Source organism: Pagrus pagrus (genome assembly GCF_965226575.1).
Source record: "Pagrus pagrus genome assembly, chromosome: 2".
In the NCBI taxonomy this organism is placed as follows: domain Eukaryota; kingdom Metazoa; phylum Chordata; class Actinopteri; order Spariformes; family Sparidae; genus Pagrus; species Pagrus pagrus.
In genome coordinates this window covers 18,730,822-18,745,898 of record NC_140186.1, presented here as the reverse complement: position 1 = coordinate 18,745,898, position 15,077 = coordinate 18,730,822, and the positions used below count along the sequence as shown (strand labels likewise).

At 43.0% G+C, this 15,077-nt stretch overlaps 1 long non-coding RNA gene and 1 pseudogene across 2 annotated transcripts in view; both read left to right on the top strand.

Annotated features, from left to right (window-relative positions):
* LOC311271873 (phospholipid phosphatase-related protein type 5-like) overlaps window positions 1–2,315 on the top strand; it is a 52,972-nt pseudogene extending 50,657 nt beyond the window's left edge. The window contains exon 8 of the transcript XR_014624944.1: window positions 197–2,315. The product of XR_014624944.1 is annotated as a phospholipid phosphatase-related protein type 5-like (transcript). The remainder of the gene's footprint in view (window positions 1–196) is intronic.
* A 7,078-nt stretch (window positions 2,316–9,393) lies between these two features.
* LOC311264856 lies at window positions 9,394–14,862 on the top strand. Its single transcript, XR_014623498.1, has 2 exons — window positions 9,394–9,560; window positions 12,355–14,862. It is a non-coding gene; the product is annotated as an uncharacterized lncRNA (long non-coding RNA).
* Window positions 14,863–15,077: the final 215 nt, after the last annotated feature.

Sequence of the window (15,077 nt, the reverse complement as noted above, 5' to 3'; positions counted from 1 at the left end):
GATATCTCTGTTGCGAACACCCTATCTGTTGTCTAGACATCATCATTTTGCATTCTTGTCTCTCACTGTCTCAGTCAAGCAAAGTTTATCTGCTCTATTCCCTTCATGTTTCACGTCCCAAATGTTTGAGATGTTGTACATTTCACTTCCTCGCTACCTCTCCTAATCTTCTTTTTGTCCGTTTCCTGCCTGTTAGGCTTCAGGGCTACCGTATTCTGAGATCACATGACCATCAGCCAATCCTGTCCCCCACCCCTCCCGATGTGCTCCTTCCCTCACGGCGTTGCCTCACCAGCGCAGTCTAGACCTGCCCTCTGAATGCCCCCCGCCCTGCCGTGCCCATCCCGAGGGACGACATCCTCTCCGACGAGTCAAGTCCACCCAGGTTTGAAGGTCCATCAATCACAGGAGGCAGAACAGCAACATGTGCGCATGGCGAGCATGGCTGTAACCTGTCATCCGCTAAGGACCAAAAGGAGATGGATACACGTCCTTCCGTCCTCTTCTGACCTGTTTGTCCTCCAAGATGGCCTCCTTTTTCTTTCAGGTGTAAAAGAACCAATGAAAGACTCGCCAAAGCCAGAGCTGTTGAAGCAATACTGTGTCCTATTTGCTTGTCCTGTTTTCCACAAACACCCATCAGTGACTCTAAAGACTGTTGGCTGGTGATGACTTGATAAAACACTTGATCAAAACAAAAAACTAAGCGGAGCTGAGGGTTTTTCGATGGAAGAAAATCCCAATCGCTGGTGGATCGTCCTCAGAAGACCATTTTGTAACACTCAGGACAATATAATGGAAAAAAGGGACAAGATTAAAAACAAAAACCTTTATGTTATCAAAATGCAGGTACCGTCAAGTATTATGGTACAGATTTTTTTTTTTTCTGTCCTCAAAACTAACTAAAGAGACGCTGTCAAAGAGGAAAGCACTTTTGTAAATTATAGCACAGATGAAGTGTTCTGTCAACTGTGTTGTAACTTATTTGTTTTGGGGACTATGGGTCTGATCTTTTGCTGTACATTGTGTGAAGTGACAGAAGAGAGATTTATACATGCTAGAGTTGTGCTTGTGATTCCACATTTGTTTTGGGGCATCACTTAATTTATCCCTGAGGTGAGCTGAACTAGATTTCCATTAACTTTCCAAATATATTTTATGTATTTACTATTCAGGTGTGTGTGTTTATAAGTGTTATGTCCACGCTGTGAAATATTTGGAAAGTTTTATCATTTTCCTGACGGCCTATTACCGTGTTCCTTGTTCGTGTTAGTTTGCACAAAAGTCTCACTTTCTCTCTCCCTTACCCGCTTCAACACATTTATACCACTTTTGTTTCTTTAACTGTATCTAAATGTTAAATTATTCTCTCCCGTTGCTTTCCAAAATGAATGTTTTATAAGTGTAGTATGGCATCCGTTGTTGATGCTACTGTTTATCCATCTGTCCTGTTCAGTTACGTCCAGATTTTCATGCTTCAGTCCGCCATCGTTTTCCTCACGCTGACTTTAGAAAACCAATGGCACAGACCAGTGTGTAACACCGAGGTAAGACCTCTGAGTTGTGTATAGTTTTGTACAGTATATAGGTTTCTTTACACAGTATAGTAAACTACATTATCATTATGTTTAAATTGTGTGAACGATGTGAATCTATCTGAAGCCGTCTTGTAAGAACACGAGCAGTCGCCTGGTCTAAAGCAGGAAAGTAGCGCAGTGGAGAAAGGTGTGAAATCTAACAGCATACGGCCGCCGTGTTTGGCTCGCAACCTGCTTTGGTTCTGCTCAGTTCAAAAGGACACTTCAGGCAGGTGATACAAGCGGGAGAGTTGACAATGGGTTATATAAAGAAGACAATGCTATGGTTTTATTAAGCGTGTGTGTTTATGTGTGTGTGTGTGTAAGGTGTGCGTGTGTGTGTGTGCTTCTAGGGGTTTGTGTGTATGTTTATAATGAGCACACTGTATGGCAGCATAACTGTTAATTTGGCAATCTGTTTTGTTAAGTTAAACTGTCAAAAGTAGCTGCTATAATTACACACTTGTGCTTGTGTGGAACTGCAGGCCTTCAAAGGACCCCTGCCAAGGCGTCCTAACAATGCCTGTTATAGCAGAAGGTGCTCATTATAGCTCTGAGATCACCTACAGTAAAACTTTTCAGTCGGAATTTTTTGTAAAAAAAAAAATTGAAAAAGAAAGAAAAAGAAAACTGACGATAGAGATAGAGAACACCATAACTGTCCAAATAATGTTATTTTCATGTTAAAATGTCTCTGTTTTGTATTTATATACCAAAATAAATTGCAATTACCACACATTGCTGCCTGAATTACATTTTTCACCTGATATGTTGCTATTCTTCGCACACTTCAGTAAGGATATATCTTTGCTGTTGTTCACTGCTGTAACTTGACATACAGCAGCCATGGACGTAGGCTTCAGTACAAAGAGACATTTTGTGTTGTATCCACCTGTCTTAAATCAATTAGTCAGTCAAACTACGAGCAATAGATCTTTTTCACTGCAGACTTTTTAGGGGAAACACAGGCGTTACTAATAACATTTAAGTGTCCCAGTAAGCCTTGACAGTGTGACAGTGAGCTGGCTTGAGCGATACCAGGTCTCTAAAATGAAGCTGCTAAATAGAATTCAGCCATCATTCAGTGAATATTTAAACTCTGGCATGCCAGAAAGTCCCACAGTACTGTGCAGTACATAATAATTTCAGATTTAGTTTGTGGTATGACATTTTAAGTAGTAGCAGTAGCAGCAGAATCAGGAATTGGGAAACACTAATGGGAAAGTACTGCCTCTTAGTGGCCATTACCCAACATATTCTTAGAGATGGCATACAGTATGAACATCAGATATCAGTATGTATGATTCGCTTTGACTCGGTTGATTATGAAGGATGCACATGAGCAGTAAATGCTGTGATCGACAGTTACTACTGCCAACATGGCGGGAGATTGTGAAAACCAGCACAGAGTGAAATATGGGACCAGCTCAGCTCAAAAAGCTGTAGTTGTGTGCTGTAGACACAGGGTGGCAGTGTTCACCACGCTATCATAAAGACAGGAGAACCAAGAGAGAAGCTTATGAACTTCACCAGTTTTAGTATTTATGAAATGAAACGCGGCACATTAAGGATGTAAAAATATGCTAAAACAGGAAAGAGCATTTTTTAAATGTTTTTCACTTGAGACCTCCGCTGGCCCACATTAGGCATTAGTCATCAAGCTAATAAATGTAATGTAATGGCACAATAACTTTGAAATGTAGACACACTGGCAATTTATCTTTTTCTATGTCTTTTGCTTTTTCCCTCAATTGGCCCAATCCTTCCCCGCCCCCCTCCTTGTGTCCCTTTGAGTATGCTTTTGTCAGTCTTGTTAACGACAAGAGACACACACACACACACACACACACACACACATACACACACTCACACAAACAGAGAACTCTATGCACTCTCTCGACAACATTATCTTTTCCGGAAATTGCTTCTCAAGCACAGCCGGAGCCCCATTAGAAAAGAAGAGCTCTACGCTGTAACCTTTTTAAAAAGCCATTAGTGATGCACCTGCTTCTCTCCCTCCCTCTCCCTCTCTCTCTCTCTCTCTCTCTCTCTCTCTCTCTCTCTCTTCCTATTTGTGTGTCCTGTTTGTCTCTCTTGTTAACGCTGACACACACACACAGAGTTTCTCCATCCTGATTGCCAGCTTCCCCCGTTCCCAATCCTACAAACTGACTACTGAGCAGCACAAGCATCCTTCCACTCCAATTAGAGTATGAATCACTGACATTTTAAAGTTCTGCACCAGAGTGCAAAAACCACTCAATTTAATAATTCACGTGTGTTATTCTAATGGCGTGCAAGTGTTAAATCAATGTTTTGGACGTGAATAATTCTCTCTCAAAGCCACACACTGGGAAAACAAGACATTTCATAATATGTCATGTCACTGAAGTGAAGTGAACAGGCCAGGTTTACGCCTTCAGAGACGAGTGAGAAACTCATTTTGGTGATTCATTCAGCGTTTTCCTGGATTTGAGCAAACTGTAGAAATGAGCTTTTAATTATAAATGCTCTTCCAACTTAGTGCTTTAAGGTTTTTGTCTCAGTTATGTGATATATTAAACATTCAAAGCCATTCCTGTGAGACACAAGTGATTTGTTTTTGCTTTGGTCGCCTCCACATTAACATCACTTAGTTTTAGTGAATGGGAGTGACATGACGCAGTGTAATGTTCATGTGATGAACATGTACTCATGCACATGGTACATACTCATCTTATGTGGAAGAACATTTGAATGTGTACGTAGGGCTCATACCAAATGGAGAGCTGCAAATAGACTGTTAATAAGTTACTTAATAAGGCATTGTTCTCACTTTAAATCCAGTGGCTAAAAAAAACATAATTAACTGTTTATAAGTTTATAGTTAACTTCACTTAAATGTATAATAAAGTGCTTATTAATCTTAATAAAGCAACAAAAAGGCTTAGTAAAGGTTAGCAAGGGTAATATCGAAGTTAGTTAAAGGTGCAATATGTAAGAATTGACCACCTGCCGAATTCAAACTCCAAACAAATAGGGGGCAGCATATCACCAGAGTTACTGCTAATTGCTGCTATCTGTAGCTGTTGTAAGCTAGTTTGCTAAGTAAGCAGCGCAGCTAGCCGTCCTATCAGCTGACTCTGCCAGGCCCGGGGAGCACCGAGGGAGTGTTGGTATCATTCACTATCTGATTATTGCCCCCTAAGGTAGATAGTGGTAGCCTATTACCAGACAGGACATGCTGGGGCTAGCTGGTTAGCATGCAAACCTCTCCAAGTATCTCTTCAGTACATAGACGTCTTTGACATAAAATATTTTTATTTTAATTAGTTTTTTAATGTTTTAAACTTTTTGCATTTTCGGACAGAAAATCAGGTGTCATATTGGCACAAATATGGCAAATATTGGTTCAACTTACCGCCGCCCTCCAGCACTAATTTTTACATACTGCACCTTTAAACTCAATAAATAGATTGTTCATGCTATTATAAAGAATTACTAGAAACTCATGAGGCTTAAGTGTCTATAAACTGTTAACAAGTTTAATTTAAGTGCTTACGAATGTCTGATAATCAATCTTACAATAATTAGAAGTGTTTATGTTGCTGTTATTAACTCTTGTATAGAGTTCTCTGATATCAACTCATATAGTCTTATTAACACATAATATTAATAAGCAGCTTATGAGGCCTAACATTTGCAAATGCTTCAGAAGCAAGGTCTATTCATTTATTTATTTCATATTTTTAATGGAATTTGGTCCCATTCATTCTAGAGGGTATTTATTTTATTGTTTTTTTTTATTGTTTATTCTTTGCTAAGTCCTGATTAGTGGAGCCATGAGTGCTTTTATCTGGTTTTATTATGTTTGTCGGTGTTGCTGAAAAATGTGTGTCAACATGAAAGACTTCTTTTCTATGTATGAGTTTATCCAAGAGAGTGTGTATGAATGAGAGTTTATACATTTGTAAATAAGTTAATTATGGCACTAGGTAGAGACAAAGTGAACTAAGAATATAATTGCACTGATAACGTGCCTTTGAATCCTTTGAATCCATCTTCTGCAAACCAGATCTACCTACAGGCACATATAAAGCAACCTGAGCCTGAACCTGAACCTAACTGACTCATTATAAGCACCTTAAAGCAACATTATGTATAAATTACCACCAGACCTCTGTACTCATTTCTGTTTGAGGATGGTAGCTCTACCTAATTGCTGATGAGCGAGTTGTATCATATGTAATGTCAACAGGTTTTGACAGGGAGGAGAATGTGTGGACTAAAGAAGATGATATCTGTGGTTCTCCTGCATCGATTCTGATCATCTTTAAAAAACGTCTGTTGTGAGTCACACAGTCCTAAATTGTTGGTGTACTCTTTAAAGCATTTACATATCCAGAGAAAAAGCATTTTCAGACCTCAACCCAAAACCAAACTGTTCTGAGGCGTTTCATTTATACGTAAGAGGGTGATATATGAGTGATTGTGTGTGTGTGTGTGTGTGTGTGTGTGCGTAGGTTTGCTTGAGTGTGTGTACCTGTGATTTCCTGTGATGGGCTGAACTTTGCTCCCTGACTCAGTGTCTGTCTGTTTGGTGTAATGCTCCTGACCCCGAGGTCACACACTGTCTGGGGCTGTGTGTATGTGTATGTGTATGTGTGTGTGTGTGTGTGTGTGTGTGTGTGTGAGGGAGAGAGAGAGAGAGAGATGGAGAGACAGAGAGAGAGAGAGAGATGGAGAAGAACGAGAAGAAATGCAGAGGAAAAAAGTGAGTGTTAGTGAGTATGCGAGCTGAGAGAGATAAAAAGTCTGTAGATGAGTGTGGTTTATCGCATCCCAAAACAAACCAGCAGCCCCTGGGTAATAAAAATGTACTATCTGTCATAGTAAATTACAAATATTGGTCTTCGCCTTGCTGCAGTCTCCTGATTATGCTCAATGGTCTGCCTCTGACAATTATGAAGCCATTAACACTGTGTGAGAGTGTGTGTGCGTGCATGTGTGTGTGTGTTTGCGAGCGAGAGAGAAAGACTCTGCTTATTTGAGGAAATATGCTATCGGTTTTTTATGGCCTTGAAGGCTCCAGTGCCTTACAGCATCAGCCTTGTGGGCTCTCGAACATCAAATTTACATGTTTGCTGCCTGTCTGCGGCTCGGTCTCTGATGCCTCGAACGAATTGAAGAGAGCAGAGAGAGGAGGAAGAGAAGAAATGGATGAGAATTAAAGATAAGTTATGGCAAAAACAAAAGTCAATTTAGCTCTTGCATGGAGCTTGTGTGGGTCATTACTGAGCATTCAGCACGCACACACACACGTTTTGGGTTTCAAGGGGCAGCTCCTTTACAGGCCACCAGATGAGGAGAGGATTAGAAAGAGCCTTACCATCAATCCCATCCAGCACGTCTGCTAAGGAAGACCATCAACCGGATACAGAGGTCCCCAGAGACTGGATTAGGAGTAGGAACACACACACTCACACACAAGCACTCACCACAGGCCATGTAGAAACCTCTGTTAAGACCCTGCTGGGAACAGGATTCAGGACACGCAAACTGAGTCTCATTTCAGTCTATTACGGTTTCAGCACTAATGACCGACTGAGTGGCAGCTTTGTCTAATATAATCCTCTATTTCTGTATCTGATGTATTATGTATATGAATAAATATATATTACAAAGCGGGAAAGTATATCCAAGAGTGAAGACAACAACACGATTAACTGTAAAAGAATGACTATAATGGTAGTGTGCATACCTCCGCCAAGGCTCAACAGCCCCCTTTAATTCAATCAAGCCAAACTCAATGTTAAATAAAACCTATTTGAATCCACTTGAAGCATTTATTTTTTTAAGGATTGGCATCTAATTGTACTCACTCATACCCTAAATATGCCTGGAATAAAAATAAGTCACTTAAAAAGACAGATACGAGAAAACAGGAGCGTAAAAAAACGTAGCAGAATGTATTTACAAAGACAGAAATCAGAGAGAGATTTTAAAATTAATACAACCAAAAGTGTATGAAATGCAAAATGTATCGCACTGCAGCAGCCCAGCAATAAATCCTTAAAATCCTGTCAGTCAGCTGATTTTTCATGTGTCGTGTGTGTGCTTGTTTTGTGCAGCATTAATGTAGAACCTCTTTTATGAGTGTATTCTATTATTTTCTTATTGTTGCGTCCAGTGTTGCAACTATATAATGTATTGTCATATTGCTTTGCTTTACATTGTGTGCATTTTGCTTTTTAGCCCAATGCTAACATACCTTTATGGTGTAAACAGCACAATTAAAAAATGCATGAGTTGAAGCAATATTTTACACCATTATATTAAGCCTCGAAAGGGCAGCTGGCTTAGGTTATTTATTGCATGGCTATTGCACAGGATTGCGTTGTATTTTACAGGTCTCTCCACCCCCGTTATTAAGAATATTACAGGAGTCACAACACAGCATGGAGGCGCTATGAATGCAACATAAACCACCATGTCTTAACATTTTAGCTTATGTTTTGTTGTCATAAAAGGCTAATAAAAACCATCATAGATCGGGTGCAATAAACTCTTCTGTGAGAAACACAAACACATCTTAAGTCATAAGGCATAAAACTCCTAAAGCAGACAATGTAAGGAAACCACACTACCTCAGATTTTGTCTCAGGGCTCTTTTCCTGTGAGCTTCAGTTTGGAGCGGCCCTGTTGAACTTCTGTGTTGTGCTGGAAGCCGGTCATTAGTTCATGTTAGCAGACTCCATTTCTAAACTAGCATTAGCTACTGTTGCTCTCTGTTAGCGGAGCGGAGAGAGGCACTGAGGAAAGGCACTCGAGAACGTACATAAAGTCACATCCTTTAGTTTAGACTGTCGTTTAAAACGCGACCCGAGTCTTTTGCAAAGAAATCCACTGTCCAGCAGCATTAAAGGTGCACTATGTAGTTTTGGGGAACGCTCTTCATTTTACAAACTGACCTTAAAGGACAACACAATTTCATACTGATTTACTTTGTTTATATTTGGCGGACCCTGCCACCTTCCTGGCTTCAAACAGTGTCTGAGTTTGAATTTCCTCATAGTGCCCCTTCAAATAACCAATAGCTCACATACGGTCAATAAAAAAGTGATTAACACGTATGAATTGCTAAATATTGCTACACAGAGCCCCTGTAGAGGGAGCTGGTTTAGTTTCACTGTGTCAGACACTATTTCCATTTTGGAGATGTCTTTTCTGCATCCATTAACCTAAAAGAAAATCACAAAATTCAGGCACCATGGTGACAACCGAAAATATAATGAAATACAATGCAGTAAGGCTGTCCGGCGAGAAGTCCTCCGCTACTTTCCACTTTTTGACAAATGCACATCTTCTAAATGTTAAGCGGCTGCATCTCCTGCAGCCCTCGAAGTCACCACCGATTGGACTTCACAGTAAAGACAGATGTACTAATTGTCCCCATGTGTTGTGTTGATTTCAAGTGCACTCACAACACCCACCCCTAAACTTCATTTTTCCATTTTTACTACGTGTGCTCCGTCACGGACCCTCTGTGGTCCCCGGGCCACGGCTTGAGAACCGCTGCACTATGGGGCATGCTCCTCGGCGTCAGGGCTGGAGGGAGGCATGGACGAGAGAGGAAGCGTGAGCAGCAGGAGAAGGGGAGGAGGAGGAGGAGGAGGAGGAGAGGTGAGAGGTTGCAGCTGAGTTGCATGGGATGCTGGTGGTGATGCTGCTGCTGCTGCTGCTGCTGCATAGGCTCCATCGCTCCTCCATCCCTCCCTCGGAGAGAATGGAAAAAACAAGGAGTGGTTATGTGATTCCCCCACAAGCAGGAGGAGAAGCGCACAGGAGAGAAAGGGATAGCGGGGAGGAGGAGGAGGAGGAGGAGGAGGAGAGGGGGGGCGTTTCCCTGCACAGTATAGCCTATTCTCACACTTCAGCATGGATACAATGTATGGCATATGGAGCTGCATCTTCAGGGGAGCTGACATACAGATGGACACAGCGGTAAGTTCAATATTCTGCGCTCATACCTCCTCCATGAGAAGCGTTTTTCTTTCCTTTTGTTGTTGGACACACAGTTCACAGCGCGGTTTTTTTTTGTTTTTTTTTGCTCCATCACTTTATTCCGTCTTGATATTTGGAGATATGTGTGCGCATATTCTGAAGTGGCCAAAACAAGACTTGTAGATTTAAGCTTTCGGGAGCCGGCTTGTAGCACGGCGCGGCACGGCACGGCACGGCACGGGATGAACGCCCGACGATCAATTCCTCGCTGGCACGCTTTGTGATTTGATAACTGAACAGGTTGGTCCCATCAGCATCACTCCCTCAAGTTCCTATCAAACGACTTGATGGAGAATTGCACCTGCACGCAGCTTAATATTTAACCAGCAGCAGCAGCAGCGTGTCAGTCAGTCAGTCAGTCAGTCATCCTCCTGTTGGATAAAAGACAAAAGATGGTTAAAAAAAAAAAAAAAAAATCTCTTTCACACTCCCCCTGCGAAGGGTTAAAGATTCAATCCAGGCGTGCCACTCTGAACTGGGTTCTCCTTGTGAGTGCAAGCGGATGTATTTACAAACAAAGAAAGCTTAATATCCAAGCCTGTCACGTAGAAGACAGGTGCTGCTGCTGCTGCTGCTGCTGGCTATCTGCAATTTTACAGTGGTGTGTTGGTTGTCTGGTTATCTGGGCTAGTAGGCCAACTGGAGCCTGTGTGCACTCAGGCCCAGCAAGATTAAGAAAAACCAAAGTGTCTCAGCTGAAAGTTTCTTATTCTGCACTCTAAGCTGAAATTGTTGCAATGGCCATCACTTGGTCATTTATTTATTTATTATTTTTGTCTGGGTAGCGACTATTAGGCTGCACGGTGTAGCCAAAATGACTGGAAAGATTTGCTGTTGCAAGCATAGGCATAAACATCCTCATAACAGCGCCTTTAGTTCCAAGCAATTAAGCGGTAATGTGCGAGCAGCAGCCTGGCCTCCGCTCAGTCTCTGTCTCCATCTCAGGCCTGTCTTCTCTTCTTGCTCTCTGGCATGGCCACTTGTGACTCTGCATCCTATCCGAAGCACCAGGTACATTAAAGGATTGATAGGTCTGCGTGCGTCAGACGCAAATATGAAGCGCAGACCGATTGGCTTTCATTAGGCCCTCCAGCTGGAGCCAGTCCACTTTCAATCAAGTCAATTCAGGAAATGGATTTTCTTTTAAATGCAAACCAGATGTCTTTCGCCATGACACAAAGTTCTCTATGCAGCCCGTGCAGCTTTTATTGGGAATAAGCTGTCAAAGGTAAAACAGACAAGTGACAGAAAACATATTTTAATAGTGGCTCTGCAGGCACACCCATTGTATGTGACAGTCACTCTCTCATAGCTCACACACACATGCACACACACACACACACACACAGCTAAAACTACACTAAAGCATGTCTTCAAATTAGACGGAGACATTCCAGTGACACCGAGCAGACACAGACCGGTCCTGTGTAGTGAAGAGGGCAGCAGCAGGGTGTATTTTTACACCAGATCTCTGACACCTACGTACATCTCTTCACAGCTCTTGGTGAGAACAGAAGACACGTCCACTTGAGTTGTCATCATCAGCAGCCCCAGACATGGACAGTTGGGATGGAGGAAGAGACGAGCAGAGAGAGAGAAAGAGGGAGATGAGATGAGATAAGGAGAGAGGACTAGAGGAGGATAGGTAATGAGGGAGACGAGTGTCAAGATCTTCCCGACGTGATGGCTCCGGCTAGTTTCTTTGGCAGCTCCTCTTGCAAATGACAGCGGGTTCGGATGTAGACTATCACAGGTGTGAGTGAGGTGAGAGGATTGTCGGTGGCAAATGGGAACTTTCCGGGAGTGTCAATTTTTTTTTCTTTTTTGGATGGGCTTTACGGAGGAACACGCCGATCTGAGGATGGAGGACTGGGGAGGCAGGAAGGAGAGGGGTGAAAGGGTAAACGCAGGGCAAGAACGTGAATGACGACAGAGGGATCAGGGCGATTAGAGAGGAGAGGTTAAGAAGAAGTGGGGAGAAGAAGAAAGACAGTCAAGTCATGTTTCTGAACTAGCCCGAGTTTTCCAGGGGGAGCTGTCTGTGGTGCTGATGCAACCCCCCCCCGACTTCCCCCAAACCTCCCCCTTTCCCAATGACTCCCCTCCTCTCTTGTTCTCTCTCCTCCTCAGCTGTTGATTGACAACTACCGAGTCTCTAATTGGCAAGTGTGGATAGGGAAGAGTCGGCCTTATTCTCCGTGGGACAAACCGGGGGAGGAGGTGGGGGAGAGTCTAAAGGAGAGAGGAGAGGAGACAAAGATGGGTAGACAGAGATGGATGCTGGGGGGGAATAAAAGGAATGGAAAATGGAGTGGAGGAAGGCATGAGGTGAGGAGGAGGGGATGGAGGTGAGGGCTGAACATCTGTTTGGTAATCAGTCTCCCCCCTCAGTGTGGTGTAACACACACTGACACCTATTTGATAATTGGTGAGCCTGCCCTCTCCCTCAGCGCTCGGCTAAACGGTTGCTTGATACCTGGGAGAGCAAAGGGACTAGCTGTTGGCAGTGCAATCTGTTTACTTGGTGCAGCTCAGGTAAAGATGCATAGCAGGCTGCCCGTGTGTGCGTCTGTGTGCGTGTGTGTGCGGCTGGTGCGTAAAGCTTACAATCGGCTTATTAGTCTAACAATGAGCTCAAGATGTGACTTGAAGCATGCGTGAAATGTGTATTATAACCTCCTGCTGCATTGTTATTCAAGGATAAATATGATGTCTATTGTCTCTCTCATCGTAGGTGCAGCCCTTAAAGAAATTGCCTCCACACGGACCTCTCCTCCTCCCTTCCACGCTGCAATCTCATTCAGGAGTGCAGGAGCCGAAGGGATGCAAGCAGACGAGGAGGAAGAGCTCCAGAGCCGAGAGGAGAGAGGAAGGGATGGAGGGGAGGAGGAGGTGGGCCTCTTTGCTCCGGTCTCGACCACGGGTATTCTTGGGTTGATAATACAGATGTGGATGTTATTGCTTGAGAATACGCGTAGTCGAGTGGAAGCTTTATCATCTACATGGGACCAAAAGCAGACTCTATTCAGTCGAGTACAATGGCAGACACATATCAACGTATAGCCAAGCTGAGGAGGTGACACAAGACATGGGGGTGTTTTTTAATGAAGCACCCAGAGGTGACTTTTTTTACGGAAAAAGGGGGCTTATTTTGTTCAATCAGAAAGGTTTTTAAATAGAACGCAATCAGGGCTAGCCAAATCAAAATCCAGCCGCTGAAAAGGTTTTATCATCGTAGGTTTATCAACCATGTCACTCCTTACACCTGTGGAGGAAATGAGTTTGTTTCGCTGGCTACATTCGGGCTCTCGTGCAGAGGTGCTGGTGGGGAAGACTCGCAGCATGCCACTAAGCTAAACCCCCCGGGCATTAGTTCAGGGAGCTTAACACAAAAGTCTCCAGACTCAGACGTTAATTCCAAACCTTCTTGATTACATACCCTTGTCAGTCAGTCGTGCACACAGGTGAGCCTATAATCTTATCAGTTGATGAGTGTCTTTCACAGCCCTTCACACCCTGCGCCAAACATGTTCCCTCACAAAGTTTGTATAAAACCGGTGCTGAAATATTCGGCTTCCTGTGCAACTGCGATGCCATGGGATGGTACATTTTAACTGTGCATAACCATCATCCCACTGCATAACCGACTACTCTTGCACTCCTATTTTTGACTCCCTGGCTCAAGCTAAAAATGTGTGAGAGTTTGATGCCTGTAGCAGCAACAGGAGACAGTAACACATGAGGACATGTCAAGGCTTGCACCCGTTGCTGACATTTCAGCATTCGGCTCAGCTGACTGGCTGTCATGTCGGAGACTCAGGCGCGCGCACACACACACACAGACACACACATACATAAACTGCATGAGGGTTCATATGATCTACATGCCAGTAGGGAAATGGGGGATTGATGGAGCTTATAAAAACAAGCACACAGATACACCCCCTTACATATATGAATGCACACGCCTCGCAGCTAGGTTCACTGGGTCCGTGTGCCAGTGGGGAAATAAGGGATGGATTGATTTTATGGGTAACTATTTTTAGTCACAATGATGGATGTTTATGTCTTTTATTGATCAAGTTGAGTTGTAGGTCTGAAGAAATCTTGGACGCCGGGGCAAGCTGATTAATCAGGTAGCATAGGTGTTGGAATAAAACATCCTGAATTACATTTTTGGTACATTAGCATTATTGCTAAGTATTATAAATTAGAAAATCAACATTGCATTGCAAATTCAGCAATATATTAGCATCTGTTTCGCAAATGTGCCCATGATAAATTACACTCCCATCATTTACTATTTCATGATTTCTTACTCCTGCGTAAGCAAATCTCTTATTTATTAGCGCAGTATGTAATTATATTTATACAAATCTGCACGTTGTGTAAACTTGTTGATTGGGCAAAGCTCTTTCTCTGGTTTTGTGTGTATTTGTGTGTGTGTGTGTGCTTCTAAGCAACAAAATGACTATTGTGAGCACAGCTCCAGGTGCCTAGCAACCCGAATCGCTCTGTTTCCTTGGCAACAGTTGCCGCGCACTCACTGTGTGGGTGATTGGCAGCCTTGACAACGGAGACGGGGTGACACTTGACCTCGCGTGCTGAATGGGAGAGGAGAAATAGAAGAGAGGGGGAGGGAGTGGGAGGGGACGTGCAGAGACAGATGAGAGACTAAGTGATAATCACTCTCCATTGTAATCATCCTCCAGCATGTTTCATAAGGCGTCGGCAATACCTCTCCAGCTGGGGTCCATCATCAAACACAATGCACAGAGCAGAGCGCGCATGCACGGACACACTCTTCCTGGGTGGAGAGAGCCTAGGCAGGCACTCCACATCTCATCTATTATCACTCAGCGCTGCCTGGTGCACAGCCTTGCTACACTGTGTCTTCTTTCATTTGTGATCTGCTACATCCCGTGCTCTGCGGGGATGAATGGGATGCTGGACTCCTGAAAATGTGCCACGGTCACAGATGCCACAGGAGAGTAGATCAGAAGCTTTTACTTTACTTAGATATTTCACTTTGAAACTGCCAGCGTCTTTGATGCCTTTGGATTTAAGTGCTGTAATTAAAGTAAAATGTGTTTTGGGTGGTTCTCCATCCATTCACGAGCTGAGAGTGTCCCATTGTCCAATCAAAAAGCCTGTTTTTAATGGCTCACCACATCTGTGTGTAATGATGAATCAAAACTGGAACAGTGCGAACTCAAATAAAAACCACACATTTGGAAGTTGAGTCTGTTCTTTTACCTCATTCAAATTTTACTATTCAATCTGTTTTATAGTCTACAAGGCAGTCATTTAATTTATTTTATCCCGGTACTGACACCTGTAAAAGTATAGTTGATTTTATTGACTTTATTAATTGTCTTTATTAAATCTCAGGTTCTTTGACTATTCATCTAAAGCCTAATTGGCATTTCTTAAGCTGTCCCTCCATTTGTCACCAGC